The sequence below is a fragment of the Ambystoma mexicanum genome, chromosome 5q (genome assembly GCF_040938575.1).
Source record: "Ambystoma mexicanum isolate Mex_15411 chromosome 5q, UKY_AmexF1_1, whole genome shotgun sequence".
Classification (NCBI taxonomy): domain Eukaryota; kingdom Metazoa; phylum Chordata; class Amphibia; order Caudata; family Ambystomatidae; genus Ambystoma; species Ambystoma mexicanum.
In genome coordinates, this window is record NC_090933.1 from 698,216,159 (window position 1) to 698,232,975 (window position 16,817).

A 16,817-nucleotide genomic window follows, 5' to 3' on the forward strand; every position below is an offset into this window, starting at 1 on the left:
ATTGTGTAAACCAGGTCCTCAGGACTCAGACTAACCGACCAATAAAATTGAAACATAGTGTCAAACATGTTAGTTTAAAAGGTACATGCCACATGGTTGACCAGAAACCTGACCAAATTGAATTCTACGTCCAGAATAACCAAATCCCAGACGTGACAGTAATTGCAGTAGGACAACAAACTGGTGATGGGGAGTCCTCTCTATTTCTGAAAATCAACCTTCAATCCAGTCTAAGGTGGCATTCCACAATGGAAGGAAACACTCTGAAAATCTATACAAATTCACAATTAGAAAATCCTACTCCTATAGTCCAAAATGATGAGAAATCAGCTCAACGTTGGCTGATATTCAGAAAATTGGAGAGCAGTTGTTCATCCCTTTTCAGTTAAATGAAGAGAAGGACTCTGTTCTCGCCCGAGTGTGTGTGAACAACTGTAAGAGCTTCATCAGCGAGGCCATGTTCTGCAAACTCCCAAAAGATCCAGCCATCCCACATTTAAACTGTTAGACAAATGGGAAATGGAACTGGAAACACCCAATTCCAAACATCTCCTGCCTAGCAGGTGTATGCTTAAAATTTCCATAGGCAACAACAGCATAGTCCATAATTGTTGGGTTGTGTGAGATGTCCCTGCTGCATTTTATTTAGGAAGTGACATTCTCAAACGCTTTGCCATTAGTTTGGACCTAATAAACTTCAAAGCTCGGTCCCGATTAGTGGGTAATCCCATGGACTTTGATGCCCCAGAGAAAGCATTTCGGTCAGCTCAACTGCTGCCATATGCAGTTGAAATTCAGATTGGAGAGGAAGTCCCCATCCCAGAACGGACCCGACAATTCTCACTGGAAGTAAAAATTAAAAGACGACAGAAACTGAAAAATCCTGACGCCTATGTTCATCGCAATGCTCATTTCCAACAGCAGGGGTTGGGGCTAAACCCAACACCACTAGTCAATATAGAACACGCACCATTCCAATAGAGGTGGATAACAGCGACCTAAAGATTATCACTCTGGGCGCAGGCACCATTATTGGAATGGCGGTTGATGACCGACATTTTTCCATAGATTTAGGTAACAAACTGTTAAGACCAATCCCCAAGGACTGTTCTGACAGTGATTGCGACAATGACACAACACCAGACAGGATCTTCACCCGGCATGGGGGGAACTTCCTGGAGTACTCTTCCTGCCCTATGGGAAGGAAGATGTGACCTGTGGCATCAGGAGGGATGAGGTGATCTTTCAAGTCCACAAGGACTGCCTTCCCCACCTGAAGCCATCTGTCCAAATCAGTACTTTGACCAGGGACTTCTCCAACCAGCTGGAGAAGGCCGCTGAGATAGCCAAACCAGAAGTCTTTCCGGGCTTCAGGCAGATGGTTGAAGAGAGAGTCAACCTAGCTGATGCCTGTGAGACTCTGGAGCAAAAGCAAAAATTAAAACAAGTTTTCTTAGATTTTCAAGATCTCTTTGTGGTGGACTCATGTGACTGTGGTCGCTCTGACATCCACACAACAACAATTACCACGGATACTGGCTTGACTCCAGTGTTTGTGAAGCAATACCACTTGCCTCTCGCATCAATGGAGTCCCTTACTGAATAATTAAGACCTTGATTCCCGGGGGATATTTCGTCCAGTCCACAGCACCTTCAATAATCTGGTGCTGGTGATTTTGAAACCAAACGACCAGTGGAGACTCTGTGCCGACCTAAGGGAGCTCAACAAACGGGTCCATACTTCCCGATGGCCTCTTCCCTACATTGACAAAGGGCTGGCCCAGATCCAGGGGTCAAAGGTATTCACTGCCATTGACCTGACCAATGGGTACTGGACCGTACCTCTCTGTAGGAAGGACCAATACAAGCTGGCCTTTACCTTCGGGGGGCAGCAGTACACTTGGACACAGACTCTCTTTGGATACATCAACTCTGGCAATGAATTTAACATCTTTCTGCATAAGGCCATGTCCGACTTGGGTAAAAGGGGTAACCTGGCCTATGTGGATGATGTTCGAATCAAAAGATCAACTGTAGAGAAACACATGGCGGAGATCCGTTATGTTCTGACTGAGTTAAGGGCTGCCGGAGCAAAACTCTCTTTCCAAAAGGCACAGTGGTGTAGGACCCTTGTCAATTTCTTGGGGCATGAGATAACTCCTGAAGGTGTCTCTCCCCAGGAAAAGAAACTAGAAGCACTCCAGAAAATCAAAGACCCCACAACTCTGCTGGAACTAAGGAGCCTCCTTGGGCTAACTAATTACAGCAGAAAGTTCATTGAGGACTACGCAGAGATCACAAGACTCCTGATCCATCTGTTGAAGGGGGGGTCAAGTGGGAGTGGGGTCCAGAACAAGCTGAGGCAGTAAGACAACTCAAAAGAAGCCTCTCACAAGCGCCTTACCTAGCTTACCCTGTCAAAAACAAGGAGTTATTCTTGGAGACAGGGTTCTCAAATACATGCTTGACTGCAGTATTATATCAAAAGCATGACAAGGTCAATAAAGTAATCTCCTATGCGAGTAAGACTTTATCCTCTGTGGAGGAAAAATTCAACGATTGTGAGAAGGCACTCCTGGCAACGATGTGGGCATTGAAGAATTACTGCCCGTCTATCCAGGGGGAACACATTATAGTGGAGACTCCACACCAACCTTTGCAATATCTTCAAAGTGACAGAATCCGGGCTGGAAATGTGAGTAATTTCCTAATTACTTCCTGGATTCTGTCAATGCAAGGCTTTCTTGTGGAGGTCAGATATGGCAAAAACAAGAAGAATCCCCTCACGCAAGGTCTGGCTGACTTGCATGATTGTGCCAGAGAAAACTGTCTCGAGGACGAAAGTCTTAAAATCAAGGACAACATGGAGGCATACCTTAATTCCCCACACAAAGTCTATGAAGAAGACAAGTGTGAGGGAAAGTCCACTGCCTATGTGGATGGGTGTTCCTACCATGTTGACAACAGGGAAAAGGAACTTGTGGCCGGCGTAGGGAATTCATGGGTGAATGATGCCCCAGAACCCTCTGCTGGGTACAAAATCGGTCCCCGAAGTAGTCAAATGGCAGAGCTGATGGCTGTGCATCAAGCCATCTTCACTTCTGTCCAACACCAACTCCACGAACTGGTCATAATCACTGATTCAGATTATGTATGGAACGGGTTTATGGAGCACCTGGTTAAATGGAAAAACAGAGGCATGCTATGTGCTAATAATAAACCTTTAAAACACGGAAAATTAATACAAAATATTGATGATCTTGTCACCTCGAATGGGATGCCCATCTACTGGAAAAAGATCAAGGGTCATTCTAAGGTAGAGGGACAAGACAAAACTGGAAATGACCTAGCTGATCAGCTGGCCAAAACCAGAGCCGTCCAAAGGGATCTACTCGAGATCAAGTCCCTGTTGGCGGAAATCCAGGTCACTGCTATCACTAGGTCCCAGACAAATGCTCACAAGGAACTCTCAACTTCACAATGGAGTAAGGAGACCCCAGATGCTGATTTGATTACGGCTCAAAAAGGGGATCCAATCATTCTTAAGTTTTATCAACACATTGAGGACCCTGAGAACTTTCCCCTGACGGATACCGATTACATTGGGAAAGAGGACCTCAGAGTATTGATGAAATGTCCAAAAATGTTCTGAATCCAAGACGGTTTGTTGGTGAGGAGAGCCATAGCTGGCCATGACCAGTTGGTCGTCCCCACCTCATTCTGAAGCCTGATGCTAAATCACGCCCATGATGCGGCCACTGCCGGTCATCAGGGGTTTCATACAACATTAGAAATCTTGCGAGAGGTTGCATACTTGCCACACATAGGGCAGGACCTCGACCAATACTTGAAGGGGTGTCTTGTGTGTGCACAATTTCAGCCAACATCACTCACATACCGTGCTCCCCTCCAAAAGAGGGGGATGACACTGCCTTGGTCAGATTTGCAAGTCAATTTTATCAGGCTCGTGATTTGCTCCTCTAGAGGGAACAAGTACATGTTGACCGTAACATGCTTGTTTACTAAATGGGTGGAATGTCTCCAGGCCCCAAATTGCAAGGCAGAAACAGCAGCTGCCGTGATGATCAATCACATCTTCTTGCATTTAGGACTACCCCAAAGGATTGAGTCAGACCGAGGTAGCCACTTCACTAGCGAAGTGATGACAAAGATGTGGAAGATACTTGGGTTCAAAAGGAAACTACACATTGCCTACTGCTGTCCTCTAGTGGTGGAGCTGAGAGCTACAATAAAACTATTTTGAGCATATTAAAAATGTTTGTGGCAGATTCGGGGCCAAGTTGGGACATTCAATTACCCCTTGTCCTGATGCCCATCAGATCTACCCCTTCTTCTGCAACAAAAATATCTCCATTTGAGCTGATGGCAGGACGAAGGATGCTGCTACCCCAGCATCTGCTCTACAGAACCCAAGAGCAGACCTTGATAAATGCCTCCACAACTCATGAGTATGTTGAGAATCTGAGAAATCACCTTCAACATTCTTTTGCCTATGCTCAGCGGAATCTAGAGAGATCTGCAGACAGTATGAAGACCCACTATGATCTTAAGACAACTAAAAAAGAATACCAAGTAGGAGACCGGGTCTACTTGTACAATTTCCAAAGGAACCAAGCCAAACAGCTCAAATTCCTCCCAACTTGGCGGGGCCCTTTTGAATTGTAGACATAATCTCACCAGTCGCCTACAGAATCTGCATCCCCAAGGGCAGTTTGGCAGACGGAGAAGACAAGTGGGTCCACATAAACCAGCTGAAGAGTTGCCATCCCAGGCATACTTTGTGGCAAATAGAGGAACCAACCGGAAACCCAGATGGGGAATAGTGCCAATTAGAACCAATGCAAGTGTCCTTCCCACTGCTGACATCCCCAAATGACACAGTAGTGGGAAAATATCCATAACCGTGCTCTATTCTATCTTCTAGCATCTGGACTAAGAATTATCCAAAGGAGTACCAAGGAGGAACACTCGCGGACCGGGAGGAAAGACACAAGGAGCTGGGAGTGCCGTTCCATACTCCCAACCAGAACCAGCAATACTCCTGACCAGAACCGGCAAGGAGAGTGTGTCGCTCCAGCACTGACGGGAGAAGCAGCTGAAATTCTCCACATGAACAAAATAAAAGAACATCCCAATCTCCTGAATTCCCCTTGACAGGCGGTCAAAGTCAAGTCAGGAGGGGGGGCTCTGTGGGATGTATTGACCCACTCCGCTATGCTATGCGGCATCACCCTGCCACTTGTGGGGAAAGAAACAACAGCAATGTCGGCAAAGCCCTTGTGCGTGCCAAAAACCTCCAAAAACCTCCAAAACCTGTGTGCTTCAGCATACAAAAAGAGGGATGCACAACCTGCCACCCATGGTGTATGTGCGGGGGAATAGAGTACACCCTGAAGAAAATGTGCCAATGGGCTCCATGACCAGCAAACAGAGTGCAGAGAGAAAAGCAGCACTTTGCAAATGAAACCCAAATATGTGCCTACAAATGACATTTGCTTTGTTGCCAAAAACTCCTAAATGCCTATAACATAACCCTTTTCAACATTCACAACCTTGCCTGGTGCTAAATTTCATTTATCAAATTAAGCATTGTGAAACATACAAAGTCTGAAAAACTGACAGACTCTAAGCCAAAATCTGGGTGCAGTACCCGGGGCTGCCTGAATGACAGCTGTCAGAGAAGTACAAAGGCAGCTTTAAAATGACCTAAAAGTCAAAAGTCTGCTGAATTAACAAACATAAACAGGATTGTTACCAAAAGGGAATATACATTTTAATTGTTTTTGATTCCACAGATTTTAAGGCCAAGAAAGACATGAATTTGTATGTGATGCAACAAATGTGGGTTTTGTTAAGTTTAAGAAGTAATTAGCTTGGTTGAAGTTGAAAAAAAAACAGAAACTGGGAAAGCAGGTTTCTTCCTAGAAGGAGGGCCTTCCCCTCAGCAGAAACTCACAGGGAGGTGTTAATTGCAGGGTTGGGACAGAATCTTGTCTACAGAGAGCAAAGGAACAATGACAAGCTGTAGCTCAGGAAACTACAAGTGTGAAGAGAGTTGTAAACCCTCCTGGAAGGAGCTTCCCCCAAGGAAGGAGATACACTGGACTGCAGGGAGACCAAAAGAGGTGGAGCCAAGCAACCATCTGTCGCTAAACATGAACAAAGAACACATTTTAAAAGACTTATAACATGCTATTCAAAATGGGGAAAAATATAAAAATGACGGAGTTGTTCATTTAATTTCTCGCGGCACGTGTGAAGAGGCGGCAGAACTGTGTGACATGTTATGGAAAGGAATGGCAAGATATGTGACTTAGAATTGTGAAAATGTACAGGCATATCACTATGTTAAACACGCACACTTGTGGAAATTTGCTGAACAATTTTTAAAGTGTGTTCATAGTGAAATGGGCAAAATTCCATAGAAAGCGGAGACAAGATCCCACAGCTACAGGTTTTTGAGAAATAGCTGCTATGTAAAATATGCAATCTGTGTATGTGATTTTTATAGAGGTTGCACCATAAAGATGACACTCTGTTTCTCTCCTCCTATCAAGGCAGAGAGTAGACTCTGACCCAATCACCTTTCACAGGGGCAAGCTTAGCTAAGCCGACCGATACGCCCCTTTGTGATGTCATGTTTAAGGCATAAATAAAGACAGCTGACAGCAGATAGGGACTCACTGATCCAGCCACCTTCCTGATTCCGGCGAAGCACTCTGATCCAGCTTCTTACATCCAGCTTTAACTATTCTTCCAGATCCAGATGCCAAAATCTCTTGCCAGCAATAGAGACTTTTGATTTCCAGCAAGGCCCCAAATCTTCAAATTTATTCTCTCCACTCAGTAAAGTGCTGTGTGGTGTGAGAAGGCCATTTTTAACCAGTATTCAGAAATTCTCTGGATTGCCACCTCTAGGCTTGCCTGAGGAACTCGCCATCCAGCTGATTCAAGTACCCACAGACTAGGAGAGCAGATCCTGTGCCAATCCGGCAACTGGCCTAGAGGATCCAGTCCTGTGCCTGATGTGCTGTTTTTCCTAGACCAGCCCCAATCCTGACCAGAGCTGATGGTCCCATTTAAAAAAGTATCCTGTGAGTATGATAGGAAGAATTGTGTCCCATAGCATATGTACTTTGCATAGGCTTGTCCTTATCTTAAACCCATCCCATCTTTCATTCAGAACCAGTATTGTTAGAACTATCTTTGCGCGGACTCTTCTCTCATATGTGTTCCTAAACTCTAACTTCCTATTGATTGATTAAGAAAGTAAGTCCCAAACCAAACAGAAAGCAGAGTATCACACCTGAACCATTATGAGCGGCAGTGAATGACCTTCCTGTGTGGCATTCTACTTTTTGGTAGTCTTTAATATAGCATATGAAAACCTATCTGTCAATTCAAAGTGCATTCCCGTTTTCCATTCTAGCGCCTATCTCGAAAAAACAACCTTTACTAAAACCTCTGAAACTCCCTCAGTTTTTGTGATAGAAACAACGTTTCAACTACTACCTGTAGCCAACATCCATAGCTATCCATATAACCCAAAACTCAGTGTAATTCTCCTGTTATCGTGAATATCGCGCAATGAAATGTTTGCAGCAAATTAAAGATTTTAAAGATTTTACGCATGCAAAATAGCTCTAAACTGCTGCCGAATTGGATTTTAAGATTTCAAATGTTTTCTTTGGACTAAATCATTGCTTGTGTTTGTGTGCAACTATTCAAAGTGGCTCCCATAAGAATTTAGAGCAATTTAAGTGTTTTTGACCACATTTGGTGTTTTTGCCAGTCAACTCTAAAGACAATTTTAAAAGCAATTCTGACAGCAGGAGAGTCAATTCCGTTTTTCTCTTGTGTTTGCTTGCGGAAAGTGGCACTGATATTCTGTTTGATTGGTGCCATTCCTGAAAACCTGCTCTCACCTCCCATCTCTTTACATTGCCTATTGGGGGTTGAGGGGTGTTGCAGGGGGAACTGCTAACCACAGTGCTATCTGATCTGAACCAACACAAAAGTATTATTTCTGTGCTGCATTTGTTTTGCTTATTACCTATTTCTAGTGTACTAAATATATTATTCAGTGTTCTGTCACCCCATTGGTGATTGCTGTATATCTATTAAAACATATTGTGATACCATATTGCCTATTTAGTTTTTGCATAGATGAACACTGGTTCATATGTAAATGTGGCCTATCTGTGTGCACTAGATTAATAGCGAATCTATCTCTATTATAATGTACTAGAAAAGAAAGAATGTATTTATGAACAGCAGGCCTAAATATAATGCTATAATGTTACATGTAAGCACATCTTGTCACTTTAAAGCAGTCTTTTCTGAAGGATGACTGCAGCTTGTGTTCTTCCCTCTAAACTGAAAGGTCTGTGCCTTTGAAAATGTGAACTTAAGACCTTTGGCTGAGGACCCCTAGGACAAGAAGGTCTGGTTTTCAATTTAAATACTAACATATATGTACAAAGAAGTAGACTGAAATCATGGGATTCACAGATAGCACAACCAACAGAAATTAACTTTCAGTTCAGGTTCCCCATTAATGGTGTAACAGCCCTGGGCAAAGCCCTTTGACGCTCAGAAGAAGAGGGTAGAATAAACATTGGCCAAAGCATGGTTGGTCACATGTTTAAAGAGAAATAGAAACCTAACAATTGGTGGGGGCCATTGTAAGAGTGAAACTGGGAGCACCTATGATGCAGTGCCATTGATTAAACATGGAATACATTGTTTCAAATAAAAAGTGCATCAAGTGTCCTATCAAGCCCACCCCGGGTTCATTTTAAAGGGGATAAAAAGCCAGTTCGGATCATGTAAAAACAGACATTTGTGATGTACATAACTTAAGTTATGATCTAAATTATGATTCTGGAATTTTCATAAATCTGAGGAATTGGAAATATTGATAGAGTAATAGAGAGTGAAATTAATGGTGCAAGTACCTTGTGTCAGAGTTGTAACTATTTCTGTGAAGCAGCAAACCATGAACAATGAGGGTTCTGCCCAGGAAGGGCGTGCCAAAATAAAATGTGTATTTTCCAACTCGCCATAACATGTAGATTCCAAAAATATATCAATTTATGTAGTTTTCAGAAAAATAGGCATTGCTGCCCTGTTGTTAGATTTTGTGAACCCAAAAAAGGTAAATCCCACATGTCATTTTGAGATGACAAATCTTTCCCCTCCCTCAGCCTGCATTATACACAGCCCCCAGCTCCTGGTCCTTTCTGCAGCCAGTGAGCATCTTGGTGGGAGGTGAAGGTACAGTGCTAGCCAATCCTTACCGTGGGAATTATGATAATGTAGGCGTGTCATCAGCCCTATAAATGGCCAATTTTGCATCATGACATGATTTTCCACTTGATACCAAGGGGTAGCCTGCTGCCAGACACTTACAAGGAACATCTAGCAGAGAGGCCTCAATCGTTGCATTGGAGACAGTGACAGGGAAATCTAGAAGCTAGCTGGGACCCAATCAGATGAGCCAGAGGGAGTCTGCTTGCAAGAGAAAGTCCTTGACTGAAAATCCTTGACCAGATCTGTGCTGTCCTCAGACGAGCTCTGCTGTTTTCCCTGACCAAAGCTTCCCATGTAAGTAGATATATCCTAGATGACATCAAAGTGTGAGGTGGAAACTGACAACCTTAATCTCCATCTTGCATAGCGGGGAGGGGGTAGTACTGGGAAGGCCCTTGGCACATTGTATTAAATCCAATTCAAATTAATTCCATTATAGAAAATCACTGTATTCATTTAAATTGAATTGTGCTGGGAACAGACCGCCTTAATCTTTTCTATTAAATTGTGGGTAGGGGGGAAGCTGTGTAGATCCTTAGCACATTGAAATGAAGCTAAATCAATGAATTCCCATTTAAAAAATCACAGGATGAGTGTTGTTAAAATTCGAAACTAACCAAGTTCTTGCCCAGTGTGCTAGAGCCGGTATAGACAATAAAGACTTGTTTGACTATCCTTCTGAAACCCCTGACTCCTGTCCCGAAGGGGAGCGTGTCCATAATCCAAAAATAAGTAACCTTTAAATGCTGTATCATGTGGAGAGGTACCTGGAAGGTCTGGACATGCTAGAAAAGCCATTAGTGTGTTCCACCACGGTACCCAGAATAGCAGTCTAGTTTTTCAGTTACTTTCCCTTCATACTCTTGGAAACCACACCCCTTCGGGAAGTTGCAACTGTTTCTGTTTCTTCACTTTGCTGGTTCGCCTCGTCTCCTAGCTTTTCCATGCCCATGCCTTATCGGTCTCAGATGATTCCTCTTTGCTTTCTGTCTGGCGCTACCGGCCCTGCGTTCTGCTGTCTAGCTCCTCTTTCCCCCATTTTGTTTACCGCAGGTCCTCTTTGTTTCTGTGCCCTTTACACTGCGCTCAGCGTCTTTCATTTCATTTCTTTCGTGCTTTAGCCGGCTTGCATCCTCGTGTCTGTTTACTCCCTCTCTTTCTCTCTAGCCCTAGCTCTTGCTCTTCATACCCGCTGATTTCTGATTTCATCTCCCCGCTCTGGGTTTCGCTACCTTTCGGTAAAGATTTCACCATCCTTAACATTTTCATTGTTGTTTTCCACCAGCACACCTCCAGTCTGACTGTTGCGGTTTACTAACCGCGTCCCTTAAAGGTGTGTTGAACCTTTTGGGATTTGTTTACGTAGGGTTCCGGTATCCTGTTCTCAATCTCAATCCGCTTTGCCTTTCTTGCTTTATCTGCATTCTCTGTCAGTTCTGCCCTCCTCAGTGCTGCTTTGGTATTCTGCTAGTGCTCCTTACTTACATCAACACTTCCAGTTTGGATCTTCATATCTTACAGTACCACTACTTGCCTGTTTTTCTGTTGATACCCCCGAATATACTTCTCTTCTCCATTGGACTCACCTTTCTACAGAATCATCATCCTACAGAATCATCATCCTACACAAACATCATCCTGCAGAAAATCCCCAGGTTTTTTTTTATGCCACTGGCTTTTTTCCCATCCTGGGCTGCACAGGGGGATTGTCATTCTTGTTGCGTACTGTTTCTCAACAACAGTGGCAAATTCCCAGAACAGACCCTATCTCTTCACCAAGAAGGAAACTCCTGACAAGAATATCAGAGAACTTTCCAGATCGGACCTCTCGTCTAGCAACACAGACACTGAAGCACAGGTGAGCACCCCATCGGTTGACAGATTGCAACACCTAGACATGGCTACTGCGGAACAGGTCCAGGAGCTGTTGAACGCAGTCCAAGGCCTTTCCATGGAGGCACAGGGATTGAAGGCAGAAAACATTGTCCTTCGCCAAATGGCCGCAGCCAGAGAAGCCCACCAGGCTGACCTACCTCTGTTAGCACTCGCTTTTGGGAAGTTCAACGGATCACCCAAATGGGACAAAGAGTTCCTGGATGCATGAATGGTATATTTCACATTCAGGCCAGCTTCCTACGCTGCGGACCACACCAGAGTGGGCTTTCGAGTCTCAAACATGATAGGCAATTCTCTTGCTTGGGCAAGCCCACTGGTCACATCCAATAATCCTGTACTACAGGATTACAACACATTCATCACACTGGTACGCCAAACCTTTGAGCGACAGGAGATAGGGTCCTCCGCTGGAGAAGCCTTGTTGGACATTGGATCTTCTGTCTTATATTTCAGCCTACAAGCGCCTGGCAGCAGAAGTTGGGTGGCCTGAATCCTTGCAATTCATGGCCTTTAGAAGAGGCCTCCATGTAGAACTGAAGGATGAGTTGGTGCGCATACCCCGACCTACCACCTTAGCGGACCACTTCACTGGTTCTTCAGATAGACTACCGAATCGCAGAGAGCATGTCTGAGAGAAAGAAGGTTCGGACACTGACATCACTCACACCTGATTCTGCTTCTCTTCCTTCACCATCCCAGAATCGATCTAGCGATGAGCCTAGGCAGATTGGGATAGCAATAGGTCCCCTCACCTCTTCAGAAAGAAGCAGACGCAGAGAAAAGGGCTTATGTGTGTATTGCGCATCTGATACGCATCTATTGAGGGATTGCCCAGAAGTTCCCCCATGGCATCGGGGAAATAAAGGACCCCGGTCTTAGAAGGAGCCACTAACTGGTGTTCAGTTGAAAGCTCTACCTGTGCTCAGATGTCAGCAGAGGATTCTCGTCTTATGGTGCTGCAAGCCACTCTGCAATGGAAAGGTCACTCCAGAATCGACAGTGGTGCAGCCGGTAACTTCCTCGATGTCATATGGGCCAAACAGGAAGGCATCTGTCTAGTCAATATGGATAAAGATCAGAAGGTGGAAGGTTTGGAAGGGTGTCTCTTGTGTTCCGGCCCAATCGTTCAGTCAACCACTGTTGTTCAAGTCTGCATCTCCAATCACCACGAATATCTAACTTTTGATGTCATAAGACCAACCCACTTCCTGGTGATTTTAGGCATTCCATGGCTCTGCTGGCATAATACATTTATCGACTGGTCCAACAACAGTTTGAAATTCTGATCGGAGTATTCTCAGCAGCAGTGTTTCCCGTCCTCTAGGGCGGATTGTGCCGCAGTAACATACTCTTCTTCTTCAGCCTCCCTAAGGATTCACAATGTTCACTCCATATTTCAGGACTACACCAATGTCTTTGAAGACCGGGTGCCCAAAGACATACCCCCCCATAGGCCAGAGGACTGTGCCATTGATGTCCTTCCAGGTTCCTCTGTTCCATTTGGGCACATGTTTTCCCTTATCATTCTGGAGAGACAAGCTTTACACAGTTATCTTTATCAAAATCTACAAAATGGTCTAATACGGCCCTCCAAGTCACCAGCCGGAGCCTCTTTATTTTTTATAGCTAAGAAGGATTCCAGTGAACTACGTCCTTGCATCGATTACAGTGGCCTGAATATGGTTATGTGAGAGACCGCTACCCAATGCATTTGATAAAGGACATTCTGGAGGCAGAAGAGGGAGCACAGATGTTCAGCAAACTGGACCTGAGGGGTGCTTATCATCTTCTAAGGATCAAACGAGGAGATGAGTGGAAAACGGCTTTAGGCACACCTTTTGGTCTGTATGAATACCGGGTTATGCCGTTTGGCCTGGTGAATGCCCCTGTAGCGTTCCAGCGGTTTATGGATCATTTATTCACAGACCTTTTGTTTGTTTCAATCATTGTTTACTTAAATTACATTTTGGACTTCTCTCGACATAGCCTGCAACACAAGGCACACCTCACGAAAGTCATGGAACGCCTGAGAGTCCACCAACTTTTCGCCAAGCCGGAGAAATGTCTCATCACGGTTCCTTCAGTGCCTTACCTCGGCTTTATTGTTTCAGCACAAGGAATTGAAATGGACCCTAAGAAGGTCTCCATGATTCTTGAATGGCCCACTCCTTCAACAGTCAAAGAGATACAAGACCTCCTGGGGCTCTCTAACTTCTATAGGAAATTCATCGAAAACTTCTCTGAGCAAGTCCTTCTTATCACCGCTCCGTTGAAAAAAGACGTGCCCTTTGTCTGGGATACCAAGGTTGAACAAGCATTCAAGGGTCTCAAGAAAGCCTGTTGTTCTGCACCCATTCTCAAACAACTTGACCAGGGCCAGCCTTTTCTTGTGTATACTGATGCATCCGCAGGAGCATTGGGGGCAGTGTTGAAACAAAGACATAATGGCATGAAACACCCGGTTGCCTACCTTTCTCGTACCCTAACACAGAGTGGAAACAATTATTTGGTTATCAAGAAGGAGTTGCTGGCAATCAAGAAGGTGTGTTCCGAATGGAGACATCTTCTACAAGGGTCTATGCATCCATTTGAGATCCGTACCGACCACAGTAACCTCAAGGTCCTACAACAAATGGAGTGCAGAAACACTTGTCAGGCCCGATGGGCGTATTATTTTGCTCAATAGGATTTTGTCATAAGGTACCTACTGGGCAGCAAGAACATCTTGGCTGATAGTCTATGCCTTGAATCCTTTGATGTTCAACAATCCACAGTTCAAGGGAGAAAGCCTGTTCCCTGATGTACGGTTTGTTCACACCATCTCGAAGTTCCTCCAAGAGGTAAAGGCAGCCACTCCCAGAGCTCTGAAACCACTTCTGAGCCTCCTCCAAGAATGACTATCCACTGAGGAAGGTCTGTGGTTCCATCAAGGAAGATTGTTCGTTCCAGAAACCAAGCTGCAGTTGCAGGTTCTTCATTGGGGACACTAGTCCCTTATTGTGGGGCACAAGGGTGTTACTTCTACCACGGATCTCATCAGTTATATGTTCTGGTGGCCCACCATTCTATCTGACATCATGAAATACATCCTGTCCTGCCCTGTCTGTGCTAGGAGTTAGAGTCCCACATCCAAACCAACGGGGCTGTTACAACAACCAAGATTACCTATGACACCATGGTCACACGTGTCCACAGACTTTGTTGTAGACCTTCCCATGTCACAAGGGTGTATGGCCATCATGGTCACTATAGACAGTTTCAACAAGATGGCACATATCCCATCCTTGAAAGGAGTACCGTCCGCTCCTGAAACAGCGCAGGTGTTTCTCAGGGACCTTGTTCGTCTCCATGGCATACCAGAGACCATTCTTTCTGACAGAGGTTCTCAGTTTACGTCTGTCTTCTGGAAGATGTTATGTCAACTCCTAGGCATTGAAAAAGCACTCACTTCTGGTTACCTTCCCCAGTCCAACGGGCAAACAGACCACCTTAATGCAACCATGGAACAGTATATGCGTTGTTATGCCAATGAAGAACAGGATAACTGGGTTTCTCTTCTCTCAATGGTAGAATTTTCCTACAACAACACCACTCACTCTGCTATCAAGATGTCACCCTTATTCTGTATCTATGGTCACCATGCTCATTATTTTCCCCTGGACAGCATCCCCAGCTCTGCTCTACCCACAGTGGACTCACTCCTGGAAGACATCTCCTGGATACAAAGGACATCTCTAACCAACCTACGAGAAAGCTATGATCACTACAAGCATCGAGCTGACGCCCAACGTAGTCAGGTTCCAGATTGGCAAGTGGGGGATAAGGTATGGCTCTCCACCAATTACCTGCCCCGCTGGAATCCCCCTTCCAAACTTGCACCCAAGTATTTGGGTCAGTTTTCCATTCTTGCCTGTATCAATCCAGTGGCTTGAAACTACCTCAACAGCTACACCGGGTTCATCCGGTCTTCCATTCCTCCTTGCTAAAGTCCTACGTTTCAGATCCACAACATCGGAAGACTGCTCTTGAGCTGCGATGCAAGGATCCTTCCTTGGATATCTATGAAGTAGAGAAGATAATAGATTCCCATTATCACAGAGGCCGATTACAGTACCTCGTCTGATGAAAGGGTTACTCCCTGGCAGAAGATTCTTGGGAACCAGTCTCCAACATCACCGCACCCAGGTTTATACGACAGTTCCATGCCCTCCATCCGGGCAAACCCAGGGTCGGTACCCCAAGGAGGAGGCATACTGTCATGAGGAGAGGTACCTGGAAGGTCTGGACACGCTGGAAAAGCCATTAGTGTGTTCCACCACGGTACCCAGTATAGCAACCAAGTGTTTCCTTTCCCTTCCCTTCATACTCTTGGAAGCCATGCCCCTTCGACGCGTTGCAACTGTTCCTGTTTCTTTGCTCTGCTGGTCCTGATTGTGTCCTAGCTTTTCCACGCCCGTGCCTTATCAGCCTCGGCAGATTTCTCTTTGCTTTCTGTCCAGCGCTGCCAGCCGTGCATTCTCCTGTCTAGCTCCCCTTTCCCCGTTTTGTTTACTGCAGGTCCTCTTTGTTCCTGTGCCCTTTACGCTGCTCTCGGTGTCTTTCATCTCATTTCTTTCATGCTTTAGATGGCTCGCCTCCGTGTGTCCGTTTTCTCTCTCTCTTTCTCTCTAGCTCTGGCTCTTGCTCTTCATACATTCTATTTTCTGACTTAATCTCCCTGTTCTGGGTTTCGCTGCCTTTCGGTTAGGACTTCTCCATCCTTACCGTTTTCATTGTTGTTTTCCGCCGGTGCACCTCCAGTCCGACTGTTTCCGGTTTACTTAACGCATTCTTTACAGGTGCGTTGAGCCTCTTGGGATTTGTTTCCGTAGGTTTCCGCTATCCTGTTCTCAATCCGCTTTGCCTTTCTTGCTATATCTGCATTCTATGTCAGTTCTGCCCTCCTCAGTGCTGCTTTGGTATTCTGCGAGTGCTCCTTCCTTTCATCAACACTTCCAGTTTGGGTCTTCAAATCACAGTACCACTACGTCTCTTCTCCATTGGACTCACCATTCTGTAGAATCATCATCCTACAAAATCATCATCCTACAGAAACATCATCCTGCAGAAAACCATCAGGTTTTTTTTATGCCACCGGCTTTTTCCCCATCCTGGGCTCTGCAGGGGGATTGTCATTCTTGTTGCATACTGTTTCTCAGTGCAACGAAAGTGGAGAGTTCCCAGAACACACCCTACCTCTTCACCAAGAAGGGAACTCCTGACAAGAACATCACAGAACTTTCCGGATCGGACCTCTCGTCTAGCAACACAGACACTGAAGCACACCCCATCGGTTGAAATGCTGCTATTCAAGCGAATGTAGAGGGTGCAAAACAGAATTCCCCCTTTATTCCGTTGCATCCCAAACCAGAAAAACGATTTCACGTTGAGTTCCTTTTCCCAACCTTGTCTTTTAAATAAAAGTTGAAAAGCGACGTCCCCATCTGAGTTTCTTTTCCCAACTGTGTCTTTCAAATAAAATTCTAAAAAAACTATTTTCCCATTCAATTTCTTTCTCAAACATTGCCTTTCCATATCAAGACAAAACG